At 40.0% G+C, this 21861-nt stretch overlaps 2 long non-coding RNA genes across 2 annotated transcripts in view; one reads left to right on the forward strand and one right to left on the reverse strand.

The window, feature by feature from the left end:
* Window positions 1–10185, reverse strand: part of LOC147572077 (uncharacterized) — a 38464-nt gene extending 28279 nt beyond the window's left edge. Inside the window, exon 1 of the long non-coding RNA XR_015246821.1 lies at window positions 10000–10185. This is a non-coding gene — a long non-coding RNA (uncharacterized LOC147572077). The remainder of the gene's footprint in view (window positions 1–9999) is intronic.
* Window positions 10186–10932: 747 nt separating this feature from the next.
* LOC147572078 (uncharacterized) overlaps window positions 10933–21861 on the forward strand; it is a 46933-nt gene continuing 36004 nt past the window's right edge. The window contains exon 1 of the long non-coding RNA XR_015246849.1: window positions 10933–11279. This is a non-coding gene — a long non-coding RNA (uncharacterized LOC147572078). The remainder of the gene's footprint in view (window positions 11280–21861) is intronic.

The raw sequence follows: 21861 nt of genomic DNA on the forward strand, positions 1-21861 counted from the left end.
GTGTATAAGTCTTAACCAGTATTTGGTGGGGAGGGGCTCTGTATGTGGCCGCTATTTCACAAATTGTTCTCAAAGCCATTGCATGAAGTTTTGCTTATGGCCAAGTATTAATTATACAATTTGTGTATAAAATGTAAATTCAGAAAGAAAGAACACATTTCCCTACATGATGTTCCATTTACACCAATATGTAGCCACCCACCTATTTTTTCCTATTTGAATATTCCATTCCATTCCTTTCTCACTTTGGCTACATGTTTCGTGCAGAGTAGATCTGCTCTAGACAGCATGTTCAAACTACATTTGTAGCTACGAAACTCTTTCTTTCAGCAGGTGTTCAGGGTGCTGTGGTTTGCTGTGGGTAACTTAACAAATCCATTACTTTTGTTGCCTGGAAGCATTCCAGTGGAAGAAGTTGTGGCTAGTACTATGTTGTAAATTACATCCAAAAGTCAGAATCACAGAATAACAAGTCTCTGACTTTCACTCCTATTTCATCCAAAGTTCAGGAATGAATCAAGGTATTGATCCATTTAAACTGTACACATACCTACTATGTGCCAGACATTGTGCCTTCACATATGCAGATTGTGTGAATTGTGTGTGTGTAATCAAACCAAACGAGCATACACATTTTATAAATTCTAGTTAAAATATTCCCAAGGTTTGTTTTTCACCTTGCCTTTGTCTCACAGCCAAACTTGCATAATTCCTTCTTTTTATTTTGAAATATATTGAATGGGATTGATATTGGGAGTTTCTTTGCCATTGGTCATGAAATTGTGGACTTCTAGAGCTGCCTTCAAGGCTGCAGTTGTAGTGGGAGAAAGGAATGCCCAATGAACAAGACTTGGGGCCTCCTCCCCAACTCTAACCAGAACGCCTCTGTTTTGATCCTTTTTACAAACTGGGTTTTTGGTTTTTGTTTTTTGGGTTTTTTTTTGGCTTGTTTGTTTGTGTTTGTTTTTTTCAAATAAGATTTCACTTAAAAAAGAAAGTCTGTAAACTTTGTTATAAAACTTGATAACTTAGGAGGTCCCTGGGTGGCTCAGTTGGTTAAGTGTCTGACTTCAGCTCAGGTCATGATCTCGCAGTTCGTGAGTTCGAGCCCCATGTCGGTCTCCATGCTGATAGCTAGGAGACTGGAGCCTGCTTTGGATTCTGTGTCTGCCTCTCTCTCTCTGCCCCTCCCCTGGTCATGCTCTGTCTCTGTTTCTCAGAAATAAACGTTAAAAAAAAACTTAATAATTTAGGGGGTGCCTGGGTGGCTTAGTCAGCTAAGCATCCACCTCTAGATTTCGGCTCAGGTCATGATCTCATAGTTTGTGAGATTAAGCCCTGCATCATGCTCTGCACTGATGGAGCCTGCTTGGGATTCTCTCTCTGACTCTTTTTCTGCCTCTCCCTGCTCACGCACGCTCTCCCTCTCTCAAAATAAATAAGCTTAAAAAAAAAACTTGGTAACTCTGGAAAACTAATCTCGTATTTTTCACGGGGTGGTACATACACCTCATGGACCATTTCCAGTTGTACCTTGGATGTTTATTTTAAAAAGCTGAACCTGAGGTATCCCCTTGCTCCCTAAACATACTGAAACAGATTCCCTGAGTGTTGGGTCTGTGAAAATACGTTTTAAACACGAATTCTTATGTACACTAAGTTTAATAATTTTTATATGAAATTATTTATGTACAAAGGAGTATGTGTAACATATGTGCTTCAAGGACTAATAACCCGTTTACCCACTACCCAACTTAATAGAAAATTACTAGGTTCTTTGAAGCCTATCATTTGCCCCTCCCAAATCGCATACTTCTCTTTCCTCATTCCCAAAGTAGCCATTATACTGAATCCTGTGTGAATCATTCTCTTTCGAGTTTTATTCTGTACGATTGTATATAAACGTAGTGCATTGTTTGATTTTGCCAAGGTTAGGCAAAATGGAACTATGCTCTATGTATTGCTTTGTAACCTGCCCCTTTTTGGGTAAGTTTATAAGATTCATCCATGTTGCTATGTATACCTGTGGCTTATTCATTTATGTATATTGTAATCCAGGTATGAATATTCCAAAATGATCCAGTTTCCTGTTTGTGGACTTCAGTAGTTTCAGGTTTTCCTCTCACAAACAATACTTCCACGAACATTTCTGTAACATAGCTCATAGTTGTGAAAAAGTTATGTGTATGTATTTAGGCTATACACTAGGGTACATACCTATGTGTAGAATTACTGGGTTGTATGTGCAAGTTCAGATTTACTGGGTGATACCAATTTTTCCCCAATATGGTTGTATCAGGTATCAAAATATAAGAGATTCTGATTTCATTGATTTTAACTAGATTATTACACACATTACCAAGAAAACATGGGAGGTTGGGAGTGGTACAATTCTGTTCGCATTAATCTGGTTCAAGCCTTCTCAGAGAATCCTGTTCTTGCTTTGCCTGTACATGGTTAAAATGAAGGGCTTGAACTTGGTTTTAAAGATCTGTATGTGGAAGCCTCAACTTGAGAACTGTAACATCTCACCTTCCACTTATTAGTATTGCCTTCAGCTTCTCTGATCATTGGTGAAGATTAATTTCTCCTGAAAACTAAGTAGTAAATATTGCTCATGGTTTTGTGTCGGGAGCTGAGTTTGTCAGGTGCTCATGGTGCCCGTCTGCATGCTCTAAACTAAATAATATATGCATTGATAATTGAGAATTATTAGTGCTTTTAGTAAGGACGGTGTGGTGGATGTGCCATAAGGGTCTTTCTTTTCTCCTTTCTTTTGCCCAATTTCAGACTAAGATGCTCAGAAATATTACTGCTCTCTATCCTTTACAATATCTCCTATGTTGTAAAGGGAAGGACAGTGGACAAATCCTGCCTTTCTTCACAGGGTGCCTAGATCTGCGACTAGGACAAGGGTTCTCTCAGTTAAGCTCCTTGGGAAGTCTGAACCAGGACTGTTCACTCGAGGGGTCCAGTGAAATGTTTACAGTGCTGGAGAACAAGGCCAGAGGTGTTCTGAATTGTCATCAGGACAAGGGGGTTAGGCACACAAAAGGAGAAGGATGCAATTTCAGGGGAATACACAAAAGTTTTAAATTGTTTTGGTGGCGCTTTATTTTTTAAGAATGACTTAGGATTCTTCTGTAATGCATAATATATATATATTTTAAAAGTATGCTATGCTGGAATTGAGTTTATGAGGAAATAAATAGGAGGAAGTAGATTACCATTAATCTGTGTGCATTTTTTTCAGCTTATTTGAGTGAATTTGCCTAGTTGAGGTGCATGGTACTTGGATGGATAGGGAGTTTCCAGGTGTAGGAGACACAATGGACGGATAGGATCTTATGTTGTTATGCATATCAAGTCTAGCAATATATACCAAACAACATACTAAATGGAAAAACCCTATTTATACCAAGCAGGGAAAAGATACAATTTATGAAGCTCTAAATGAGTCATCAAGGTTTCTCTTTATGGAGGAAGATAATATTAACAGCTGTTCTATTGGATTCCATTTGCTTAGTTCAATAGGATTATTCTAATGGTTTATTTATTTAATGTTTTACATCATGTAAATATTTTGGTCTGATTGTAATATACATTTGTTTTTCACATTTCAGGTTTATACTTTTGCAGTGAGGTATTTTTGCATGTGCTTTTTCGATCCAAGGAAATTATTGAAGCAGAGTAAAGCTGTATTAAAGAACAAAGGGTTGATAGAATGATTATCAATGAGGATAAAAGTTTTATTGAATTTTTGTTGTGTTATTAGTGACAAATTCCCCATTGCTTCTTTAATTTTCATGATCACATGATTTTCTCTTCCTTGCTGTCTTCTCATTTTGCTCACTGCTCCTTCTCGGTTTCTTTAACTGGGTCCTCTCATTAGGACACTAGACGGACTAGATTTTGCTCTAACAAATTTTACTGTAACAAAAATTACAATGGCTTAACAAGACAAACATTTATTTCTGGTTCATGCTACATGTCCTATATGGGTTGTCAGGAGTCTCTGCATAGTCACTTGGGGCCCCAGGTGTAGAGACACTCCCCCCATCTTGTAGATGCACTGTTGGACAACATGGTTACCTTAGTTGCCACAGCAGGAAAAGGAATCTGGAATATCATTTGTGTGTTTTTCTTCTTGAAGTGATACATGCTGTTTATATTCTCCATTGGCCAGAATGAGTCACCTGGACCTACCTAACTGCAAGGTCCCTGAGAAGTGCCTGGAGTGGGGGAAGCACCAGACACCATTGGACACTTGCAATGTCTACTTCTCTTTTTCCACCTGCCCTCTGAATGAATTGAATACGCTAGAATGGGCCATTTTTCTTTATCTCTCTATTCTCTTAATAGTTTCTACTTATCCTAGTATTTCCTGCAACATTTAGTACAGCGCTTTCTGTGTCTTAGATGCTAAATATTCATTGAATTCACCCCAGCAGTAGTCAGTGGGTCATATTGGTGCCTCTGATATGCAAAGCAAGACTCACATCATAGACATCACACACACAGTGAATTCCACTGTTGAATGTTAAATGGAGAAGGGTGTGTGGCAAGAGGGGTGGATAGAAGGAGAGGCATTTATTGGTGAGGGTATCTGTTCTGCTTTTTTGTTCAGTAAAAATAAAACATAAAGGAAAAAGAGGAACAAAGAGAAGACAATCAGAGGTGTAGAAAGCCATAATCTAGATATAAAAAGATCAGGATTCAAGTTCTAAGTGTATCACTAGTAACTGGATACCCTTGAGAGAATAGCTTCAAGTCTTAGAGCTTCATGTAGCCTGTGGGCCAACATAAGATATTGATCTAGATGATCACTGAGTTTCCCTGCATCTGTACTTCCCTTGTGATTGTTTATTGATCTTTGTGAGCCTTGGTCAGGACTGTAGACTCTAGGTCTTTTTCTTCTTTTTGCTAGGTTTTCTTATTTATGTAGGGGGATGTATGTGAAATACTAACTTGTATGGAAGTAGAGGAATGGCTGAGTGAGCAGAGTTGACCTACTTAATGATAGCTTGTAGGTAGTCTGCCTCACTGTCCTTAGAGCTGGCAAGTTACTGGGTACATGGCTTCATGTATGTGGACACATTTGTTATTTTTACATTCAACTGTGGAAGCTTTCAGTGTTCCAGTTGAAGTTTTCAAAATACTAGAACATAGTTCAAGATGCACAGGTGTTTGATAGACATCATTTCCCCTGTTTTCCTATATCCTGACTGAAAAGACATCGAAAAATAATGAATAAAAATAAAGCCATGGGGCACCTGGGTGGCTCAATCAGTTCAGCCTCTGGCTCTTGATTTTGGCTCAGGTCATGATGTCCCATGAGCCCTGTGTCCGGCTCTGCACTGATCATGCAGAGCCTGCTAGGGATTTTCTCCCTCCCTCTCTCTCTGCCCCTGCCTCACTCATGCTCTCTCTCTCTCTCTCTCTCTCTCTCTTTCTTAAAATAAATAAATAAACCAACCAACAAACAAAACCATGACAGTATTGAAAACCAAGGAAAGGGAACTGATAGCAGACCAGAACATTTGAGGAAATACTTTAAGATGAAAAATGGATGGGGTCAGATTGAGAAACAATATCAAGAAAAATCTGTTTATTGGAGGTAAGAGCTGTAGTCAACAAGAACATCCCAGGGAAGAGTGAAACTCAGAAGTAAGACCAGGAATGGAGTGTGAAGCATGGGGACATCATCAGGGTACTTTCTGCAAGAACTCATTTCTCAAACGGCTGAGCCAATGGGATTACCCTAAGTTTGTGACATTTACTGAGTATATGGTTAGTACAAGACTAACATACCATAAATACACTATGTAATCTATGTGAGAATAATCTAGAAGTGAGGAAAGGGGCTTGAGATGGAATTAGAGCAGATTTGAGGCAAATTCAGGACAGCTACACCGACGCTAGGAAAAAAAAAGGCAGCTCTGCCTAAAAGTGAAATACTCTAAGGTTCTCTTAAAGTCCTCATTTGGGTGCCTGTGCAGACATCTCAGGGAAGCCGTTCTGGGCCATAGTCACCCACTTATGCTTCTGCAACTTGCCTTTCCATTCAGGGAAGGGGCCTGCTGGGAAAACCAACCTACACAGTTGTGTGGTCTTTCTGAATAGTCTACCTAGATCTTGACACTGTAAATATGAATAGACAACAGAGGATCACTGTACTTTTAATTAAAATTACTGTTGTCAAATAGGGTCATGATGAATAATTAGAAAAGTCATGACTGGGGCGCCTGGGTGGCGCAGTCGGTTAAGCGTCCGACTTCAGCCAGGTCACGATCTCGCGGTCCGTGAGTTCGAGCCCCGCGTCGGGCTCTGGGCTGATGGCTCAGAGCCTGGAGCCTGTTTCCGATTCTGTGTCTCCCTCTCTCTCTGCCCCTCCCCCGTTCATGCTCTGTCTCTCTCTGTCCCAAAAATAAATAAACGTTGAAAAAAAAAAAATTTAAAAAAAAAAAAAAAAAGAAAAGAAAAGTCATGACTGAGGTATAAAAGAAAACACTCCTGTGTTTCTCTTCTTTTATTTTATTTTATTTTATTTTATTTTATTTTATTTTATTTTTATTTTAATTAATTAATTTAACTTAATTTTAATTTAATTTAATTTATTTAATTTAATTTTATTAATTTTATTTTATTTTATTTTATTTTGTTTTGTTTTGTTTTGTTTTGTTTGTAGTCTCTATGCCAAACGTAGGGCTTAACCTCATGACCCAGAAATTAAGAGTACACACTCTACTAACTGAGCTACCAGACAGCCATTTTCTATTCTCAACTATTACACTCACCCTCAGAACTCTCACAACATCTGTGACACCAGTTATGTGGGTTTTTCACACAGCAAGCAATTCTGTGACACTAAATGAGTGTCTTACAATTTATTTTGACACTGTCTACCTGGAGATGGCATTAGATCCCACAGGATAAGGGGTCACTCCCATAAGACTGCCACCCTCCTCCTGAGCCCCTCCTTGGGTTTGATCAATTTGCACAGAACTTCAGAAAAACAATTTACTTACTAGATTACAGGTTTATTACAAAAGATGTTCAAGGACACTAACAACCAGATGTTGAGATACATAGAGCAAGGTCTGTCAGGTTCTGAAGACAGAAGCTTTTGTCCCTGTGGAGTTTAGTCATCCTTCTAGAATGTGCATTTATTCTTGTTCACTATTACCTCTTTGAGTTCTGTCCTTTTGGGTTTTTATGGAGGCTTCATTACATAGGCATGATTGATGAACTCATTGGCCATTGGTGATTGATTCAACCTCTATCTCTTCTCCCCTCCCCAGAGGTGTTGTAAGGGGGTTTGAGGGGATGTGGGGTTGCAAGTTCCAACCATCTGATCTTGTTGTTCTTCTGGCAACCAGACCCCATCCAGAGGGGTTTTCCAAAAGTCATCTCATTAACATAATCTTAGGTGTGTTTGAAAGCAGCTTGTTATGAGTGATAAATGACACTTTTATCACTCTTAATCACTTACGAAATTCCAATGATTTTAGGAGCTTTGTGCTGGGAACGGGGCTGGAGACTAAATATATTTTATATTACTGTTTAAAAAAAGAGAGAGAGAATAAATCCAAAATGGAATCACTTGTGCTAAGCCCATGTCACCAAATTGAGACTTAATACCTAAGATAATTGCAGACCATTTCAACTGAACTCAAGAAAAACATAAGTTTGCTGATTAAAAGTGACATTGAATTCTGAGCAGGATAAATGAAAATACATTCATACATACATACATACATACATACATACATACATACATATTCTACCATTGACTCTAAGCTGTAAAATTTGAGAACACAGAAGGTACAGAAAACATTCTGAATGCTTCCAGAGAGGAAGGGAAAAAAAGAAAACCAACCAACCAAAAATCAGAACAACTCCAGTTTCCCTGAAAATGTGTGAGAATCAACGAAACACTGAGGATGTACATTCATTACAGAAATAAATGTTAAAAACCTTGACAATGTGGGGCACCTGGGTGGCTCAGTCGGTTCAGTGTCGGACTCTGGATATCAGCTCTGGTTGTGATCCCAGGGTAATGAGGGGGAGCCCTGTGTTGGGCTCCAAGCAGAGCGTGAAGCCTGCTTGGGATTCTCTCGCTTTCTCTCTCTCTCTCTCTCTCTCTCTCTCTCTCTCTCTTTCTCCCTGCTCCTCCCCCGTTCATGTGCACGCTCTCTCACCCTCTCTAAAATAAAATTAAAAAAAAAAAAAGAAAAAAGAATACCACTAAAAAAATATGTTGAAAATGCAAAACTAAGTCTATAAAGGGAGCATACATGGAATGTAGTATCAGTCAGTATGAAATTCCTCATCTTTCGATCTAATATTGATCAGTTTAGAAATAGAATTCTGCATCTGTTCAGTGAAGAGGAAAGTGATTATCTCTGAGATGTGGAACCTGTGGGGTGGGAGGAAGGGGCACTTTTACTTACTTTTAGAGTTCTGTAAGATTTGATTTTTCTTAAAACCATCTGCAGATATTAGTGATTAAGAGTCATAGGCACACAGTCTCATTACACAGGGGCTCAGCCATTCTGCTCACAGAGTCCTGTTTTGTGACATTCCCCCACCCACCATTAGACTCTCTCCCAGACCTGCATGGTGAGTTTGGCTGCCACATCCTCCAGGACAAAGAGCTCTGAGTGCCATGAAGGCAGCCGGAAGAGCAGTGAGGAGGGGAAGGAGGGGGTCTAACTTGGTTTTGCTACAGCTTATCAGTGTAATTTGACTAGTGTCTTGGCCCTGCCCGTTTCAGTTTTTTTTTTTTTTTTCATTTGTAAAATGGGGAAATTGCATTAAATTAGTGAATTTCAGACTGTGTTTGCAGAGCTCTGGAATTGATGATGAAGTACTTGGCGGGGGCAGCTCCTAAGAATGAAGGGGCTTGGGGAAGGTTCAGATTTCTCACTCCCAATTTCACCAAAGCAGTTGTGCTTTGAGCTTCTTTAAGCCATGATTTCCATATATAAGATGCCATTTAAGTGAAGGACACCTGTTAAAATGATATGAACTCCACAGGACTAGATATTCCCCAGGGCTTTTTTGAGCACTAAGATCCTATGATTCTGGAAAAGATAGTCATGCACAAAAAGAGCTATTGAATATTAATGAACCAAATTTTTTTTATTTTCTTTGCGAACAAATTCTACCAACAAAGAATAAATTGGCACTAATATACAATTTTAGACTTAGGAAGAGAACGTAGGGTTAAATACAATGTCAGATTTTGAGCCCAAGTCATTTTGTAAGAACCACTTTTCCTATCTGCAAAGTTTTTGTTTATCAGGCTTCCTGATATGCATACTACTGTACTCACTGGCAAATTTATGTTTTTTTCCCCACATTCGAGGAAAAGATATGTAATAGTTTAATTAAATCTCCCCCTACTTACTCTATCACGGCGCTTCTTAACCATACATTTTCCCTTTTCCTACTGTCTGTAAGATGATAGAAATGACAGAAAGAGATACTGCTTGGGCTGTGCAAATGTGTGGCTATAAATTAATCTTAAATTAATCTGGAAAACATTAAATTAAACTAATATTTAATGAAGTTTAACTTTTGGGAAGTAAATTGTGATTTGTGCTAGTATTTCAATGCAGGTGGCTGTCCTGGCGTAGGGCATGAGCAATTAGATGCCACACTTGCAGCTCAGTAGCAGAATGCTGTAGGTTAGGATTTCTGCTGGGTAGTTCTCATTTTTGAAGCCACAGAAGAAGCCTTTTTATTTTTCCTGTGACACTTACTAATGTTTGCCCTGCTTTCTTGCAAATTGCTTCTCTACCTAAACTTCATTCTTTCAGTCGTTGATTGATCAAGTATTTGCTCAGTGCCTACCCTGTGCTACCTGCTGGGAATACTGTGATGAACACCATGGGCAAAGAACTGCCCTGCAGAGTCTCCAGCCCAGTGGAGAGTCAGGCTGGTAAATACTCCCTTGTATTGGGTTCCAGGAAGGCACAAAGATGGGGCTCCTACCTGGGTCTCGGAGGTCAAGTCCAAACCATGAGATGCCCATCTGCCTGCCTTGGAGGGGTCCACAGATGTACAGCACACTAGTCTGCCATAATTACTTGGTATTTATATTGGTCAAGATCAAAAGGGAGATGTATATTATCTAGTTCTCACTTCAGAAAGAGGGTAGTTGTTATGGTCATGCTGCCAAAGCAGGAGGGACCCTCCCCCCCGCCCCCCTCCCCCCCCGAAATCTGTTTGGGATGTTGGACTGATGACACCACATACAATCCATGAGAGTCTGAAATGATTTGTTACTTACATCACTGAGGTGTAGTGGAGAGCAGGGGCCTCCTCTCAAGCAGACTGAAATGGCTGGTGAGTGAGGGCAGGGGCCTGGCTTGAGTTTTTATTGTTAGGGGTTGAGCCTCGGTGAAGGTTCCTGAGTGCTTGTGGTGGTCTGCATCTCCCACAGGCACCAAAGAAGGGGCTTTGTTATCAGCTTGTTCAAATATGGGCACAAGGGACAGAGGGAGATGGGAGAGGCTTAAAAGCTGTCCGCCAACAAAGATCAACACTGGAGTTCGATTTCTCAGTACAGTGGCCAGTCCACTTCCTCACCTGAAACAAAGCTTTTCTTTCCCTTGAATTCTGAAGCAAATCACTAATGGGAGAATACTGTGGCCCCCACTTAGGAGCCTCAGGGGATACAGTCCAAGACCCTCCCAGTGGATGCCTGAAACTGTAGAAAGTACATATTGTTCTATGTTTTTTTTCCCTTTGCATTCATACTTTTAATTTTTAAGTTAGGCAGAGTAAGAGATCAATAGCAATAACTAATAATAAAACAGAACAATTATAACAATATGATATAATAAAAGTTATTTGAATGTGGTCTCTCTTAAAATATTATATGGTGCTGTACTCAACCTTCTTCCTGTGATGATGTGAGATGATAAAATGCCTGCATGATGAGATGAAGTGAGGTAAATGATCTAGGTAGGCACTGTGACATCGTGTGAGGCTGTTGTGACTTTCTGTTATGTCAGGAAGACCATCTGCTTCCAGACTGCGGTTAACCGCGAGAGACTAAAACCTCAGAAAGCAAAACCATGGATAAGGAGGGACTACTGTATAGGCAGAGAAGCGACACATGACAACAGACAATGTTCTTCACCTCAGCATGATTTTCATAACAGATGCACGGATGGATTTCCCTTCTTGTAAAACTGCAGCTCAGGGAAAGCAAGTCTATGAGCGACTTAAATATAATTCACAGAGGTTGAAGGATAAAGTAAGAGGAGGTAAGCTGCTGTGTAACCTTGAGATGATTTTTTGTTTGCCTGTTTATGTAACTTTTAACAGCAGGATTTTTAATAGGAGCTGGGTAGCAGATAACTTAAAAGTGACTCACTGACAATGCCTGGAGTATTTTGTGTTGTTGACTGAGGGTAAATTCTTACATTATTAATCACAAAGCATTAGTGATGTTTATAATAACATGCTGTGAAGATTGACTAGAACTACTCAGTCTTATTTAAAACAAATTATTGCAAATTAACTCTTTCTTTTTCTTTCTCTCTTTCTTTCTCTCTCTCTCTCTCTCTCTCTCTCTCTCTCTTGTAATTGTAGTAGGTAAAGATGTGAGGTATAGAAATTCTAGGTGGCAACAAATTTGTAGATATGGGATAGTTGCAGTTGACCCTTAAAACAATTTTTCCACCTCCCAGTATATAATGATGAAAATCCAGATTTGGACTGTTTTACTCCAAATATTCCTTAAAAACCTAATTCTGGTCAAATTTCTTTGGTCTTTTATCAATGCTCTGGACATGAACCTTCTTTGGAAACAAACCTACTGCAGTCCAGGTCCAGCTGGCACACAGCATGCTCTCTGTTCAGGAGAAAATGATGTGTAAATCAGGGAAGAATAAAGAATGGAAATATTTGGGGGAAAACATTGGACGTCTTTGAAAAGGTGGGCATATTCTCTTCCAAATTGTTCAATTAACCCTGAAAAATCAGAGAGATATTTGCATTTTGGAAAATGGAAACAAAACCACAAATTTGCAAGCAACTGATCCCATTGCCAAGGATTCCATTACTCCTAACTTTTGATTAGTGACATGGCATTTAAAGGGGCTTGTTTGGAAGCCTTATTGCTCTCCTTGTATCTTAGTCCATTTGGCTCTAACAAATTACCACAGGTTAGCTTTCTACTGTTTCAGTAGAAATTTAATGCTTACAGTTCTGGAGGCTGGAGAGTCCAAGATCAAGATTCTGGTCAATTCAGGTTCATAGACAGCATCTTCTGGCAGTGTTCTCGAACTCATGAACCAAACCATGAGATCATGACCAGAGCCAAAATCAAGGGTCGGATGCTTAACCGATTGAGCCACCCACGCACCCCCATACTTTCTTCTTTTGAGATGAATAGGATGCTATACTTATGCATCTAAATAAGCCAGACATAAAATGTATGTCTTTTTTGTGAACTTCACTGCCTTTAGAATGTTGAGATTCAGGAGAGCACAGGCCTAAAAAGATGGAAAATAATCCTCCCAATTTCAGTTTAATGATACGCAGACTTTTTGAGCAGTTACCACATGTTAGACACTGTGCTAAATGTTATAAAATATGCAGAGAAGAACAAGGGCCCTCAAGAGGTTGACAAGCCAGTTAATGCGAGTGTGTGATTAGGTTAATGGCACAGGCTGAAACACCAAATTACAGGAGTACAAAGGAATGCCAAATAAGGGCATCTAGGCTGGTTTAAATAGAAGTGGACAAGAGTGGTGGATATGTAAAGAGTATTAGTAATAGTGGTGGAAGGCAATGTGGGAAAGTAGACAAGCCATCTAAGACCATTTAAAATTCATCAGACTCTCCCAAGGCCAGAAGAGGGACATTGGAAGAATTTTAAGGTCAAGGAGAAAGGCATATGACCTAAAGCCACCAGACAATATATTAAATTTGGAGTTTATGAAAGGCTTTGTTTAGGATCTGTAATAATTACAGCTGATAAATAAAACTATGATCAACTTTGCCATCCATTCATAATTGTATAATAATGAGGTGGATGATTTTATAGCATTAATACTAATGTACCAACTATACTTGGGATGAGCTGACCTTAACCACGTGGGTATGGGAGAAAGAAAGGCAAGAAGTGAAACGGAGCGGAAAAGCCTTCCTGTATGCTATGTGCCCAGAGAGATATCTGGAAAGTTCTAAGGCAAGACTAAGCACTATTTGCCTATTCATTATGTGCCCACATACAGATGAATCTTCCTTGAAAACTATCACCTGAAATTAATGCTTCTCTAAATACTGTCAGAATAGGTAAATTGTAAGGATCCATCAAATCTGTCCTTCAGCTCTCCACAGATCCACTGTTCTGGGCCAGCAAAGAGAAGCCGAAGGCTCAGTTAATGAGCCAATTATACAGCTATTTTGAGCTTCTCGTAGTAAAGCACATACAAAGTATTCAGGGATATATCTGGGTCTATTGTGGGTTGACTGTGTCCTTCAAAACGATACTTTGAAATTCTAACCGTGGTATCTGGAAATGTGATCTTATTTGGAAATAGGGTCTTTCAGCTGAAATGCTGCAGTTAAGATGCAGTTAAGATGAGGTCATACTGGATTAGAATGGGCCCTAAATTCAATGACTGGTGTTCTTATAAGGGCAAAGAGAGTTGGAGACCTCTAGAGACACACAGGAAAGCAGGCCATGTGATTTCAGAGGCAGGGATTAGAATCAGGCATTTATAAGCCAGGGAAAGCCAAGAATTAATTGTCATTACCAGAAGCAGGAAGAGGCAAGAAAGATTCTTCTTACCAGAAGCAGCATGGCCCTGCTAGTACGTTGATTTTGTACGTCTAGCTCCCAAAACTGTGAAAGAATAAATTTCTGTTGGTTTTAGCTACTCAGTTTGTGGTAATTTGTTATGGCAGCCCTAGATGGTGAATACGGACGACTCACAGAGTCTAGCATAGAAGCCAATTGACTCCCACATCCTTGATGCTACATCTTTTTCTACCCATGACCCCTTGGGCAGAACTCTATCACCTGCCAGTTTCTATAAGAAATCCCATCACACTTAGCGCTTCATAATTTTTTGGTATGCTTTGATGAGCTTTTGAGAGGTCATTAGAAAGGGGTCGGTCACATTATGTGCCATAACCACATTCTATCGTGTTGACCTTCTCCCTCTTTTTTCTTCTTCTCACTTTCCTACCCTTTTCATTTCAGGAAAAAAAAAATACAGAGGTGCCTGGGTGGCACAATCAGTTAAGCATCCAACTTCGGCTCAGTTCATGATCTCACAGTTCGTGGGTTTGAACCTGCATCGGGCTCTGTGCTGACAGCTCAGAGCCTGGAACCTGCTTCAGATTCTGTGTCTCCCTGCCTCTCTGTCCCTCCCCTGTTCCTTCTCTCTCTCTGTCTCTGTCTCTGTCTCTCTCTCTCTCAAGAAAAAGGAAAAATACATAAATTCTTTTTATTTTACACATAGCAGTTAATGGAATGTCTTTGGTATGTGAGTCTGTTCTTGCTTATCAAAGAATTTCTTTCTAATAAATACAGGCTCATCTCATGAGGAATTCTGGTGAATAACACTTTTCCATACCATTATAACTGCACCCCTTCCTCATTTAAGGTGGAATAAAATGGGCTCAAAGGGGTGAGGTGACTTGCTTGCTGGCCATGGTTCACTCATATGCTGGAGTTCCTCTGTCTTTGCTGACAACCCATTGGAGCAACCCATTCTTCTTCCATGTTCTTTCAACTTGAAGAGCTTCTAAGGCCAACTCAAGCCTCATCTTCTTTACTGGCCCTTTCTTGAGATATCTCCAGCCAGGTTTTACCTCCCTAGATTTACAGGGATCTCACTGTAGCCTTTGACCACACACTGTTACGTGTCTGAATAGCTTCATGTATTGCAATGGTATTTCCCACTCTGGATTGTAGGTAATGTGTGTAGGGAACATGGCTTTTAAGTTGAAAAGGATCTAGCAGGGGATGAGGAAACTGAGTCTACAACTGATTGCTGTGTGACTATAGGGGAATCTTTTATCCTCTCTGTTTCTTGGATTCCTCATGTATTCGCAGGTACTTTAATCATTAGAAAGTATTATTTTGCTATGCCTCACCTAGTCCATTACTTGATGGACATGGTTGAGTTGACCTGATTAAATCTAATTAATTTTTAAACATGAGCAGTGCTCTGCAACATTGAAGTGTAGTTTCTACACATGTGTGCATGCATGGGATTTTTAAAAAGTCATGGTTTATATGCTGAAGTCTTTTTTTTCCTACATTTATTTATTTTTGAGAAACAGAGAGAGACAGAGCACAAGTGGGGAGGGGTAGAGAGAGAGGGAGACACAGAATCTGAAGCAGGCTCCAGGCTCCGATCTGTCAACACAGAGCCCAGTGTGGGACTCGAACCCACGAACTGCAAGATGATGACCTGAGCCGAAGTCAAATGCTTAGCCGACTGAGCCACCCCGAAGCCCTGAATACTGAAGTCTTAAGTCCTGGTTGTCTTCTTTATCTTTGTCTTTACATTGTGAACATGCTGAAGGATCAAAACCCTTTATGGAAGAAATTTTTTGATAGAAAAAGTGGCTAAAGTGAAAGCTCAGAAATGGATGACAGGGAAATAAAGCTCTATCATGATCTCAGAACATGGGTACAAAGAAGAGAGACTGCAGGAGAGGAAAAAGGGGCTGTCCTGACAACAGACTCCTGGCATGTACTCGACTGGATCCTGTGCTCTTAAACCAGAGCCAACCTGTCGTCATTCTCGTCAAGAACATTGCGCAAAAACTGCGCTTACAATACAGAGTGGTCATTCAAGGCACACAGTAAGGGGTGACTCATCTGTACAGATTCAAGAACAATTATAAAACTGACCAAAAGCTGGTATTTTTATTGTCACCATTTGCCAGCAATTCTAAATGTCGGTGACAAAATACTCTCTGAAAAAAAACTTATGATCTGAGTTCTAACAATTGTTGAGATTACTGTTGAATTTAAATAATAATTAAATTAGTATATTGCTATTACTTATCCTTTAATAAGCAGTATTCTACACGAAACTTAATTTAAAGAATTCTGGGGCACCTGGGTGGCTCAGTCCGTTAAGCATCTGACTTCGGCTCAGGCAGGTCATGATCTCGGAGTTTATGAGTTCAAGCCCCGCATCGGGCTCTGTGCTGACAGCTTGGAGCCTGAAGCCTGCTTCAGATTCTGTGTCTCCTCCTCTCTCTGCCCCTCCCATGCTCATGCTCTGTCTCTGTCTTTCAATAATAAAGAAACATTAAAAAAAATTTTTTAAATAATTTCTGGTTATGTAGTTTACTGCAAAACATGTGGAGTCATCTATATATGTGTTCATCTCAGGCAAATGTTCCTTTGGTTCAGAGTTGTCCCAGCTTGCTGTGGGTATAGAAGGTATGTGGGTCCCCAGGGTTTGACATATTCCTGAGTTTAAACAGTAGATTAGAAATAAATAATAGTGAAGTGATTGTCAAGATATAGAAAAAAACTTGCGTTTCTTCAATTCTATCATCTAAAAACAATTTGGTGTTTTTATTGGTATTTACAATTTAAAAGAGTAAAACTGAGTGCAAATGGCAAGCATAGGTTTTTGTTGATAAAGAAAAATTTAGCTTGCATGAAATATTTAACTGAATCCGAATATGCATTTTAAATTAAAATATTTTAAAATTAATTACTTTAAAGTTACTTAAAAAATCAAGAAAATAAAAAGTTATATAAGTGGCACTGTTAAATAATTCTTATATTGTACCTTTTACAGACATTATATTATTTATTTATTTTTTTAGTTTATTATTTTTTTTTGTAATCTCTACACCCAACGTGGAACTCAAACTCACAACCCTATGGTCAAGAGTCACATGCTCTTATGCCTGAGCCAGCCAGGCATCCCAGATATTTTAATTTCATTAAAATTTATAAATTACCTACTGAACAGTGATTTTCATAAAATATTATTATATGAAACTGTAGCCAATGGATCAAAGTTAAAACTGTTAGGAATATTTAAAAACCATTGAGGGGCACCTGGGTGGCTCAGTCGGTTAAGCATCTGACTTCTGCTCAGGTCATGATCTCATGGTTCATGAGTTCAAGCCCCGTGTTGGGCTCTGTGCTGACAGCTCAGAGCCTGGTGCCTGCTTCAGATTCTGTGTCTCCCTCTCTCTCTGCCCCTCTGCCACTCACGCTCTGTCTCTCAAAAATAAATAAACATTAGAAATGTTTTTAAAACCATTGATGGCACAAAAACAGACACATAGACCAATGGAATAGAATAGAAACCCCAGAACTAGACCCACAAACGTATGGCCAACTCATCTTTGACAAAGCAGGAAAGAACATCCAATGGAAAAAAGACAGTCTCTTTAACAAATGGTGCTGGGAGAACTGGACAGCAACATGCAGAAGGTTGAAACTAGACCACTTTCTCACACCATTCACAAAAATAAACTCAAAATGGATAAAGGACCTGAATGTGAGACAGGAAACCATCAAAACCTTAGAGGAGAAAGCAGGAAAAGACCTCTGTGACCTCAGCCGTAGCAATCTCTTACTCGACACATCCCCAAAGGCAAGGGAATTAAAAGCAAAAGTGAATTCCTGGGACCTTATGAAGATAAAAAGCTTCTGCACAGCAAAGGAAACAGCCAACAAAACTAAAAGGCATCCAACGGAATGGGAAAAGATATTTGCAAATGACATATCGGACAAAGGGCTAGTATCCAAAATCTATAAAGAGCTCACCAAACTCCACACCCGAAAAGCAAATAACCCAGTGAAGAAATGGGCAGAAAACATGAATAGACACTTCTCTAAAGAAGACATCCGGATGGCCAACAGGCACATGAAAAGATGTGCAGCGTCGCTCCTTATCAGGGAAATACAAATCAAAACCACACTCAGGTATCACCTCACGCCAGTCAGAGTGGCCAAAATGAACAAATCAGGAGACTATAGATGCTGGAGAGGATGTGGAGAAACAGGAACCCTCTTGCACTGTTGGTGGGAATGCAAATTGGTGCAGCCGCTCTGGAAAGCAGTGTGGAGGTTCCTCAGAAAATTAAAAATAGACCTACCCTATGACCCAGCAATAGCACTGCTAGGAATTTATCCAAGGGACACAGGAGTACTGATGCACAGGGGCACTTGTACCCCAATGTTCATAGCAGCGCACTCAACAATAGCCAAATTATGGAAAGAGCCTAAATGTCCATCAACTGATGAATGGATAAAGAAATTGTGGTTTATATACACAATGGAGTACTACGTGGCAATGAGAAAAAATGAAATATGGCCTTTTGTAGCAACGTGGATGGAACTGGAGAGTGTGATGCTAAGTGAAATAAGCCATACAGAGAAAGACAGATACCATATGGTTTCACTCTTATGTGGATCCTGAGAAACTTAAGAAAAACCCATGGGGGAGGGGAACAAAAAAAAAAAAAAAAAAAGAGGTGAGAGTGGGAGAGAGCCAAAGCATAAGAGACTGTTGAGAACTGAGAACAAACTAAGGGTTGATGGGGGGTGGGAGGGAGGAGAGGGTGGGTGATGGGTACTGAGGAGGGCACGTTTTGGGATGAGCACTGGGTGTTGTATGGAAACCAATTTGACAATAAATTTCATATATTAAAAAAATAAATAAATAAAACCATTGAATAAATAGTTGTGCTTTTTTCCTTTTTTTGTACTATATTTATTTTAATTAAAATTAAAATTTTTTTTTCCTGGCAAAATTACGTTTATGTAGTACATTAAAATTTGTTTAATTGTCTTCAGTTCTTTTCTGGCTGTTATCTTATTTGTTTCATGTTACAGTTACTATGAAAATATTTTGGGGGTAGGGTTTACAAAATGGCCCACTCTAGATGTCCAGTCACTCTTGGTGTGCCACGAGATGGTGAAACTGATCTCAAGGGCCAAGTTCACAGGCAAGTGGAGCAAGGTCTAAGTTCAGGAATCTACTCTGCCACCACCTAGCAGTGTATTTGCTGCTGAAGTTGCTTGATTTTCTTTCCTGTAATAAAAGAAGGTTTGAGGACATGATTTCCAAGTTGCTTTCTGTCTCTGAAATTTTGTGATTCAGATTGATTATTGTACCCATTACATGTACATGAACACCTACAGTGTGGGGTGCTTTCCAACTCAATATTCATTTTACAAAATTTCTGCCATTGCTTTTTGGATTCGCCTACTGTTTAGACAGCTGTAAAAGTGAGCCATATCAGTTGTTTCTTGGTCTTGGTATTCCATTCTAAATCTAATGTCATTTTCAGCATCAAAGTTATCTGCAAATGTCATTGTTTACTCAGACTTTTTTGGTAGATCTTTGAGTCTGGTGCCTTAGACCACTCAGCCATCCGGACACTGCTTGTAGATCTTTGAATGTATCAATTTGTCTACATTTTACCTGCCATGAGCTGCGTCTGAGCCACACTTCTGTTTCTGATAATTCTTATCAATACAGTTTCTTCAAAGTCTCATTGGCCCACCTCTTAAGCTGATAGGCCAGTTTTAGGCAGACTTTTGCAAGGCTTGTGGAGCTGCAGCTGGATGGTGCTTTGGTTGGCTGTACTGGATGTTGCTGATGCTTCGTGGGGGACAGCCAAGGAAAGCGCTCATAGCTCACACGTGTGTAACCTGGGAGTGCAAGGAGTTAATTTCTGTGGGGTCATCTTTGCAACAGGGAGCAGGAGCAAGTAAGTGCTTCCTCCTTTCCTCCCCTTGCAGGCAGTTCTGAAGTGCCTTTCACAGACCTCTCAGAAGGCTCCAGAGGATCAAGCAGAGTTGCTCGAAGCAAAGGCTGATGCATCCTGTGTTGGCTTTCTCTCCTTTGTCTCACCCCTCTGGATTTTCACAAGCCTTTGTCTCAGTCTCTGCCTGTGGTGGGAATTGAGGCCAATGCACCCTCAGGTGCAGTCTTGAGAGGAGGACCTAAGAAGGAGTCTAGTTGTGAGGGGGCAAGTTAGAGAGATACAGCTTGAGTGCTGGGAAGACCCAAGATTTGTTCCACATTTCAGTGGACTGGTCCCTCCATTTGAGCTCTCTTAGATGCCTCACCACCTTTGACAAATAGAGTGAAAAGAGGGACTCGCCCCTTTCCTTCCTTTTGCAAAAACTAAATTAAAGATGACAGGAATGTCCTCTCTACATGAAGACTCCCATTAGGGATGTCTGTAGGTCAAGTGTTATAGTATTTATCATTACTCCATTTAGAGTCCACTTTCCCAAGTGACCATAAACTGGTGCTTTCAAAAGAAAGCTGCTCTTGCCTTTTACCTGCAGGTATGGATGCTGGAGAGGCTTCAGGGCGTCCAGCCTGGCTGAACTTGCTTAGGTGCACCTAGCTTGCTCCTGTAGCTAACTCGCGCCCTGTCTTTCTTTGAAATGCTCTATGTGGCATGTTGGAGCAAATGACTTTCTGAAGCCGAGCCTAAAAGTTTTCCAAGCTGCTTTGTTGTTTTCCTGACAGAAGAAAGAACTTACTGGGGCTATAATGAAAGGCAGACTGCGATCGCTGTCATGTCAAGAACGCTGCAGTCGGGAAAGTCGACATGATTTCATGGCTAATGATTCACTCGCTAATATCAGTGTGGGCTGCAGTGAGGATAACCAAGTTGAGCTGTCTTAGATCAAATGATTCAATTAGGCCAGCTGTCCCTATTTGTCATGGCTCAACTCGCTTTCAAATTACCTTTCCAAAGTGCATACGTGCCTTAGCATAGAAGTTAACAGCTCAACTGTTTTACAAAAAAGGGATACTTAGGCATGATTAGAAAAAGTCACCTTTTTTTTTTTTTTTTTTTAAAATCCACACAGACTTCTTCCCCTTCCCATACCCGTTTCCCATAAGAGATACAGTATGTATTTGCTTAGCTAACCCTGCAGCTATTGTCAGTGTGGTTTTGCTACTGAAACCTTCTGGGCATCTTATGGCAAGAAACTATTAATTTTAAAAAGGAATGTCTAAGTTGCTGGAGGAAATAGTGCCAAGGTTAAGATGCCTTTTCCGACCAGCTTCCAATCCTTCCATCGGCAATCAAGCAAATTTAGGGTCAGAGAAGAGTTTATGTTACATATCTGGATTTTTTCCAGAGCTGATGGAGAAACACAGGCATGAGAAGTAAATTGGCTTCAGGTCAGCAGGGGAATATTACAAAAATATGATGTAACCAACCGTTATTTAGAAGGTAAGAGAGGTCCCGAATTTTAGTCTTTGCTTGTGAGGTATGTGAACACTCCCACTGTCCTGGGGGAGAAACAGCCCGAATGAAAGGATGAGTCAGGGAACATTTGTCTTCTGCCTCCTGTGTGAGGGGGGCTGCACAGACACAGTGGGAAAATAGAACAAAAATCAGGAGCTTAATTTCTGCCCCACGGGGGCTTGCAACTAATGACTCTGAAATCTTGTAGTGTTTTGGGGATCGTGGCTATTGGAAAGAAAAAGACAAATTGAAGTAAGTTTAGAGTGGAATAACAGATATAGCCAAAGAAACAGGGAGCTTAATCTAAAAGGGAAAAATATATTGGGCCATCTGGGTGGCTCAGTCAGTTAAGCATCCAACTCTTGATTTCGGCTCAGGTTATGATCTCAGGGTCATGAGATTGAGCCCCACATCAGACTGAGCGTGGAGCCTGCTTAAGATCCTTTCTCTCTGTCTCTCTCTGGCTCTCCCCTGCTCTCTTTCTCAAAAATAAATAAATAAATAAACAAATAAACAAAAGGGAAAAATATTAAAAAGTTAAAAAAAAAAATCCTTCTTTCCAATGTAATAACAAAGGGTGGAATCTTAAGTGCTTAAAAACCTATCATGAAAAGGGTC

Source organism: Puma concolor, chromosome F2, assembly GCF_028749965.1.
Source record: "Puma concolor isolate L17-30 chromosome F2, mPumCon1.1.hap2, whole genome shotgun sequence".
Taxonomy (NCBI): Eukaryota; Metazoa; Chordata; class Mammalia; order Carnivora; family Felidae; genus Puma; species Puma concolor.